We start from the raw sequence: 9,678 nt of genomic DNA, 5'->3' as shown, positions 1-9,678 counted from the left end.
TAGCACCATAGTCATTTATTTCAGTCAGTATTTGAAATAATATTAATTGCTCATCCATTATGTTTGTTTTTAGTGATAGATTGTTGAGTGAGTGTGAGCTATGTAAATACAGAATATTTTCAAAGTTTGGTTTGGAAGAATTGTTAAAGGGCTGCTAAAAACCTGGAGATGAGACTATTTATGAAGGAGTTTCAAATGTTCATGAGTGTGTACATATCAATACCAGCACTCTCTTTTTATAAGCACCTTCCACCATGCCCCCATAATAATTTAATTTTTTTGATTTCATTATTTTCTGTATTGCTGCGGATGTTATGTGAGGAGAAATGGAAATTAGGCTTCATAATATAGGATTTTTCCTTCCGGTAGATTTTTAAGTAGGTATTTAAAGATGTTTTAAAAGTATCTTCCTCCACCATTTTAGTCAATTAAAATGATATCCTTTCAGCATGCACCGAGTCACATTTTGTTTAGGATATTCCACTTGGGCTAACAATTTGCCTACTCTTCAAATATTATTTCATCAACTTTGTTAGAGTGCTCTTTTGATTCTATCAGTAGGTTATTTGCAGAGCCATAGTTATGTTTACATATTTAATGCTACTTCACATATAGTTATAAAACACATAAAATTATCTCATTTCATATTGAATGTGATATTTTATCCATTTTATATCATGGTGAAAGTATATTTTAAATTTTTTTCATGTTCTTTTCCTAACTTAATGCTCCTGTTAGCATATTTGTACTATTCATAGACAAACTTGAAGATTGCAACAAAGAAGAAAATGGATTGTGGTTCAAATAAACTTTTTTTGGTAATTTACTCTAAATTTCACAAAAGGGAGTAAATTTTGAAGCAGTTGGTATGAATTGGCATGCATAATCATTGAAAATGTAAATTTCAGTAAATATAAAATGCTGTTTTGTTTGGCACAACCATGGCATTCTAAAGTGAAATGGGTGCAATGAGTGCCTTAATCTCACTGACCAGTGGTTTTTGTATTATTCCTCATTTCAGAATAATTTTATTGCCATTTCAGTTAGTTTCTATCATCGGTAAAATTTGAAGATTTCTTATTGTCAAATATCTGAAAGTAAAAAGAAGTGGTATGGAGCAAAACTACCCTCAATCAGATCTCAGCGAATCTAAATTTTCCACCTGAAATAGAATTATTATGGTGCAGATGTTGCTCTATTAAGGTATCATCAAATTTAGTGAAAGATAGAGGTATAATGATATGTTTATCTATCATTTCAATCCTAAGATAGGGAAGCATTCAATAATCGCCAACTTGTCATCCTCCAAAAAAGTGATGAAGACAATAATTAAAGAGAGGCTGAAAATTACTTGCCTTTGAAGAGCTATGTGGAAGCTCTCTTCTGGGAGCCAAATTGATCCTAATGAAGTTTAAATTTCAAAGGAATAGAAATTTGTCAAATTTTTATTTTAAATCTCATCCATGCATTTTTCTAGATGTTTTAAAATTATTGTTTTCTCATCCACATGGAGGAAACAAGATAATTAAATTGAGAAGTTTTTACTGTTGTTGGTTGTATTTTCATAGTATTTTATGAGTGTTTACTTATCAAATAAACTCCAAATAAGATGGTGGTGTACTTGTAAAATGTGGTGTTCACTGCATTTGCATGAATTTAAGATACGAAATCTTTGTAAAAATTGCTTTTTGAGCAATATGTTATGTATATAAATATAATAATTGTTTTCTTTGCTAATGTTGTTTTCAACATGACAATAATTGATCACTCATCCTGAAAAGTAATATCTGTTAAAACCTAAGAACTTTCAAAGATGGTCCAGTTCAATTGTCTCTATGAAAAATAATTTTTTTGTTTTAATGCAGTTTTATAATTATCATAAAAAACCACTTCATCACATTTTTTGTGTTTCATGTGCCAGCAACTATGGTAAAAATCAGTATATTGTGTTCTAGTATATCTCCCAGGCCATGATTTCGATTTTATTATTTATCATTATTCAATAACCTGAATGAAATGTGCATAATGTCCCTTTTATTTAAGATGTGTGCAAAATGGCCTTTTTATCTATATTGCTCTTGTCACAAACAATTTGGCATTCATTTTTTAAAGGATTTCATTCTCTTAGAGTGTGTATTGAGCAAGTTGGTTCCATAGTTGTCTATGATAACAAACTTCTAAATCATAGATTTTATTGCAACTTGAAAAGGAACATTCAACAATGCATACATGACAATAGAGCACACAGACTTGACACTGTTTTTCCACTTGCACAATTTTTAAAATTTTTAATTATCATGTGATGATAGTAACAATATGGCTGCTGATTTGAAATGTTAATTGTCAAGAGAATGACAGCAGATAGTACCCAATGCATAACCCTGCAAAATATTAAGATATATTTAATTTCTTAAGCACTAATAATGTACATCTTTATATTCCTAATGCTACAAAATTCATCAGTGAAAACCGTGATCATGGTTATCAGTTTTTGGCTATTAACTTTCAATAAGAAAAATGAGACCCAGGTTATTTAGAACCTTACCACATTGATAATCTGATGTGGTAATGTTTATTCTTACTAAATAAGTGAAAAAAATCTGTACGAAAATAAGTGGACAAAATTTCAATCTATGACTCGATTTGGAACCTGGAGCAGGGGATATCTCTCCAATGTAATTTATTTTCAGTTAATTACCTTCTTGAAATTACTGATGACTTCTGATATGGAAAAACTATTCATTTATGAATAGGATTTTGCTCCATATTTTTCAGAATTATGCATTGTGGGTTAAAGTGAAGTATTGTTGCTATCTCAATTCTGATTGAAATGTATTCATTTTTTTATCCCTTCAACATATTTCATAATTTCATTGTTTTATATCATTGTGACATGATTTGGTTGATACATGCAACTTGGGCAATAGGGCATGAAAGCTATGTCTCTACAAGAGGCATGATATGAAAATATAAGCTAACTAAATGGCAGGATATGTTTGTCTGTTATGGTTATACTGGTACCATATCACTATAATACATATGCAATTTTTTAAATTGCCTGGTAACATTGAATAGAATTGACAGCAAATGTTTCTCGACTGCTTAGTTACTGTGATCTTTTCTAATACTGGTTTATTCTGAACATGTCTGGTATCAGAAAACTAGGGAATAAAATAGTTTGAATGGAAAGAAATGTGGCGAGTAATTTTTTTGTATCTTTACAGTAATTTTGTGTCAAAGTCTGCATAGGATTGAAGCATTCGTTTTGCCTTAGAGAAAAAAATCACAAACACAGCCGACAAATTTCTAACTACTTACACACTAATTTATTGGCTCCAGGTACCCTATAAGCTATATGTGCGTCCCTCAGAATTTTTTTCTTTGAGGGAAGAGTCCATAGTAGTTTATTTATATAAGAGTTATCTTTGGCCTTCCTATTTATTTGAGCCTTTCTGTTTGTGGGATCTGCCCGAAATATATGCATATATTTAACTGCTCTGTGGTAAAAATTCTATTCTGTATACTTTGCACAAATGAGTATGAGTGGCACTTAATGGAAAATAGTAGTAGTATACGTTCATTTATCACATATCTTTAATCTCAATTTTCATTATGTATTTTGTTGAAGGATATAAACCTGTATTTCCATTTTCAATGCATGGGTTAATGATCAGATTGATTTGTTTTCATGGGAAAATTACATTCCACTATTGGCATCTTTAATGCATAGATATTTTCTAAAACTTTTCACCATAAATAATCAATCGTAAGCCAGCATGAATTTTAGGCAATCCATCTGTAATAATAATATTACTTATGATTAATTCATCCAATTGTTCAACAGGCCGAGCAACTAATGCTCTTGTAGAATGTATTTTGATCACTTTCTTTTCCATTTTTTAAAATGCCCTGTCAACCCACACTTTCTTTTTAAACCATGTCAAATTTTCTGCCACTTTCACGAGAATTCTCATGCAAAAGTCCTTTCAATGTTCATTTTTTTTATTCAGGCAGTTTATTTCAAGTATTAATCCATTGCTATCCAATTTATAAAAAGTAATTTCTATCCTTACACATAGAATAATATATTATGATACTTAACCAGCTGAATGAATATGCTGTATTAGCAAGAATAATGTGGTATCAAGCCGAAGTGGTCATAAAAAAATGTTGATGAAATTGGTATAAAAATACATGTTGTGGCGGTTCGTTCACTGATATGACCTTCAGGGTAAGGATATTGAGTGGAAGGAAAAATGACCTAGCAGCATTTACATGAGTTACAGCCAGACACATATGTATTCATGTATGTATAGGCTAGCTTGAACATGTAGGATATGGGGGTTATGCCCAGTTGGTACCTTGTGATAGCTACTATGTAGACCTGCTGGGAATACAAAAAAAAACATGGAAATGAGCCCATTAGATTGTCAAAGGATTAAATTATACCAACTGCCAAAGTCTATTCTCCCTTCATTCCAGCCAAAATATTGGGCACCTGGGATTCACTAGGTCCTGGCTTACACAAGTATATGTGGTGCACTTAACTATATGAACAACTTAGAAAATGTTTAACTCAGGGATGTAAGATGATGGCTAATTTTAGGAGAAATTTTCTCAGAGAAAATTTGGTATAAAACACCAGGAAACTCAGATATTCTTGCCTGCAATTGTATGTTATTGAGGAAAAAAATGGATGGATTACCATTGATTATTCATGGTGTTCTTGATATAAATAATATATTTAAAAGATATTACATTTTTAGTTTTTAATTTAGTTCATTAATTCTTTGTGACAAATTTGATCAAACTGTCTACCATTTCAATGAATATCATTTGAGTTAAACTAGGATCTAATGCAATAAAATAGTTTTTATGTGAAATTCATCATATCGTATATATCCATATCAGAAGCAGTGAATAAAATCATTTCATATTATGTGATTAATACCACAACATATTATGTACCAATTGAAACATAAAAATGTTTCTTGGCTGTCACAATTTAATAATTAAATAAGTAAAGTTAAGCCAGATATGCATTTATATTCCGTTCTTCCAATGATATTTCTTGATGACATTAGATTGACTGTAAATTGATTTCTTTTTTATGAATATTAAAACAAATAGTTCCTTGCTATTGATTCAATTATGATTATGTCTACTAGTTAAGTAGTATCAAAACTGTAATAGATACCTGCTAATTTTAAATGTGAGCACAGAACTAGGGTGTATATAAGTTGTAACACTTTTTTTCCATTAGTATTTACTTTTTGGTTATGGTATGTATTTTTTGCATTGAACATGACAAATCATTTGGGCATCACTTCTCTAGAAGTTTTTCTTTTTTTTCTTTCCATGGCCAACTCTTCTTTTTATAAACCTTGCATTGCTAAGTTAATCTTACTTATTTTATAGATCAATAAATGGAAAAGTTTCTATTTACAAAGTCTATTAAGTGTAAAGAATGGATATGCATACAAGAGTTACATCCCTAGAAGTTACACCATCTCTGGTATATTTCTCATGGACTTTCAAGACAGTAAATAAAATGGAATTTTCAGTTTTTAATTCAATTATTTCCCAAATAATCACATTCAGATAAATTGTATAAAAACAGTTATGAGTTCTCAAAAAAAGATTTTGAGTTCTCAGTTTATGGGATGGTAGTGATAATTTGTTATATGATTGAAAACAATTTTATAAAATTGATCTTGAAATGTGAATTAATTCACATTAATTAATTTCTCAACAGAATTCAGCACAATACAATGCAATGGAACAAATGTGTAAAAATTCATACCCTATTAATGACAATTTCCAAACTTGTGCAAATGGGAGAAACATTTACACACCATGCTATGGCCAAATATAGACTGCCTGATGTTAAATTCTGATACCAAAGAAGTTGAGAGCCAATTTTTTGTATGATTGAGGTGATTGAAATCATTGGCTTTAGTTGCCATTTCATCAAATCACACACACAACAAATTCTGACATTAATTTCACAGTACTGTCAATACAATGGGCAAGGTTTTTCAGTGAATTTTAATGCCTCAAAATCAAATAGTCAATTTGCCACATATTTAAAAAATATGATATATGAATCATTTCTCTTTATTTAGTATAATATAATTTTTTAACACCTTTTGGAAAATTAAGAATCTAAAGTATTACATTTACTTGCATTTGCCTCTGTTGTAAGTGACACATTATTAAAACTTTTAGTTTTAATATGTCAGATACCTTATTTTTACCTTACCTTAGCCTTATTTTTGTCAATAAAATTAAATTATTATTCAGAAATAAAAGTCTTTTTAACCTGAGAGAAAATTGGTGCCTTTACCCGATGTTGCTAATTATAAGTTGACTGCTGCTTATGCATTCCTACATCAAAAAGCACATAGTGACTAGCAAAAACCTCCATGAACCTTATATTTGGAATTATAGTGATAATTGAAATAATCATGAAGTTCTCCTTCTTAACACAAATATAAAATTATCTGCAATAGCTCCAATTCAATGTCGTTGAAAAAGTGGATCATGTATGAAGTTCTCATAGAGTTTTTTTGGTAAAAAATATTATGAAAAAGTATAAGCAATGTAGCATCACTGTAAAATAAAATGTTTTTGTTTTGTTTACTAATTTTGTGTGACCCTGATTTTGTTGTAGAACTAAAGAAATCTTATAGTTGTTCAGAGAAGCAAGAGTTTTAATTTTGATAGTTAGAAAGGTTTTATCATTGCTAATCAGTGTTGGCTAATGTCTACAAAGGGTCGTATTTAAATAGTGTACAGTTTAATTGATGAAGAATGAAGACCTAGGATAGAATTATAATGAATGTGTAAGGTCGGAGGTCGCTCAGCTTCATGTGCTGTGAAGATAAAATTGGCTAATAAAAGAATAAATGAAGCTGAGATCAATCATGAAATAATTATAGCATTATGGTGCATGTATGATAAAATAAATGAAATAGCATAGTGTTCTGCATCTCTTGAGTTACAGCATACATTTGCATAGACCGATCTAACTATATTTATTTGAATAATTTAGAAATAGTTCCGAAGTGTTGAAATTTGTATTCATGCCTTGACATCCACTCTGTTGTGATATTTAGTTATATCTTTGGACATTTTTCAATCTTATGAGACAATAATGAAGAGCTGGCATATGTTTTCTAATATAAAGTTTAGAACAGATTACAAAATAACCTCATTGGATGTGATATGTATGTATGTTAATATTTTTGTGATATTTTTTTGTACAATATATAATATATATATTTGTTTAAAAGATAGGATCCGTGTGGTGGTAACATTCTTATATTATTACCGATTAATGTGAGTTGTAATTTGTAAATGTGATGCTCTGGGTGCATTAATTACCCCATATTGACAATAAAATTGGGAATACAATGGAAAATCAGAAGTAGATATGAGCCGAGACCTGAGCATCCATGGTTTTACTTTGCATTTAATTGGAATAAACTATCCAAATTTTTAAACAAAACACAATAAGCTGGAAAAGTGTGCTCTTTTAGAATAGTAAATTTTGGCTGTACTGTTATATAAAAAGTCAATCTGCCACAGAGATATCCGTGCTCTACTGCTATATAATACCAATGCCAATACATTATGAAAACTGAACATTTAATTGACAATTGAGACATAACAATAAATTTAAACCATAAGCGCTGATGTGTATTGTGTTTTATCATATATCTGCTGTTTTTTTGTTTACAGATGGCAGGGATCTTTAAAATTAGCCACTTAATGAATTCTAGCTTTTTAAATGCATTATATGCCTAAAAGGATGTTGAAGGTGTTATTACGTTATACATGTAAGTATGCTTATGTATTTATTAATTGTATTAATGCATAAAATGGTTTCTTATTTATATATGCTGTTTTTGAGATGTGGGTTTCCACACTTACACAATAATTTCACTTATGTAATTTTCAAATATTTGGATTTATGAACTTTATTTAGCCTGTCAATTCAAAGAAATGTGAATCTTATGGAGACTCATCCTAAATGGCAAACACTATTAGTCTGTCTTTTAAAAAAACAAAGACGGTTAAATGTTATTGGGTTTATTGAACCTGGGTGAAATATTTTTAAAATACGCATCTCTTTTTTTACTTTGTTATAGAATGTACTTAGAATGGAGTTGTTGATTTTTAATGGTACTGATATGTTTAATGCTTGCATAAAAATTAAATTACTTAACCAGTGTGAGTTTTCTTTGAAATACTGGTTTAACAGTAATGCTTATTATTGCTTAATTTTTTATAAAACTCTATGGATTTTTCATTTAATATTTATTCATTTCTGTGTAATATCAAGAAAGAGGACTACATCATTTGAGAAGGGACTACAAATTATTTTAGTCCTCCAAAAAAAATGTATTGTTATATTATCTGAATTAAATTGATGTATGCATCTGAAGCATTCTGTGAGGCATTTTTAGTGGAGCATGGAAATGTAACATACTTGTGTAATACTGCCTAATAATTCTGTTATGACATACATGAAATAATTATCCCTTTTGTAAATGCAATATCTACACTTATGAACTGTAAATAGACTTGTTGTTTGTTCATGGTAAAAATAAACTGTTTATAATTGAAGATTAATTTATTTAATTTTACATGAATAATATTATTGTGGGTCGCGGTAGTTCAGGGGTAGAGCATTGGACTACTGACTGAGGGTCTCAGGTTCGATTCTCGGGCAAGTCTCTGGGCACCTGCAGCTCCACCCTAGTTATGTGAATTTTTGGGTACTAGATCTTCCTGGGAGACCATAACCGGCACAGGGAAAGGAACTGGCCCCCCCTACCCTGATGTGTGAATTTCACATGCCATCGCGCTTAGTACTGGGTGAACTCTACCATCACCTACCAAACCGACCTTTGGGTTGATTACTATGTTTATGGTTTTCTAAATATTATTATCTTTTTAATCATTAGACATTTTACTTTAATCTATATTGTCTATTACTGATACATTTATATATATTATAAGTTGAGAAAAAATACTAGGCTGCTGAGAGATAGTAAAAAAACACATAAGGAGTTTGACTTTACCTAAAAGTGTATAGCATGGGATAATGTTATTTTTCACCTATCACAGTTTGACATAACCTTGGGCTAATTATTCTAAAGCCACATAGCATGAAGAATTCTCGCACCATGAAGATGGTGCTATATAGAGATTACAAAGAAATCATCATTTTTCCTCATATAATCAAGCCAGCTACAATGGATGGATACAAAATTTGCATTCAGACACCAATTTTCTACTTTTTTGCACCACAAAATTAATAATATGAATTACTTTGACCGAAGTATTTTTACCTAGTTCTGACGAAAAGTTAAAATTAGACATCACGATGGCTTTTATAAAATGTGGAAGTAGTTACGTGAAAGTGAAGAAGTGTAAGCAGAAAGTACCAACCCCTGTGAAAATAACTGGAAAGCAGCAGTGGTTACGAATTCCTGGGCTTCTACAATGAATAAATGTTGATATATTTGTCGCTGCCAATTTTGTCATGTCTCAGTTCAATTTTTTTCATATGAAGAATTAACATCAAAATACTTTGATCCTTTTTTGTCCGATCGCAGTATTATTTGTGAACTCTAATCTGAAAAATTACAGTGTGTCTTATGCGACATT

Source organism: Hetaerina americana, unplaced genomic scaffold, assembly GCF_022747635.1.
Source record: "Hetaerina americana unplaced genomic scaffold, ioHetAmer1.1.p SCAF_7, whole genome shotgun sequence".
Classification (NCBI taxonomy): Eukaryota; Metazoa; Arthropoda; class Insecta; order Odonata; family Calopterygidae; genus Hetaerina; species Hetaerina americana.
This window is presented reverse-complemented; position numbering follows the sequence as displayed.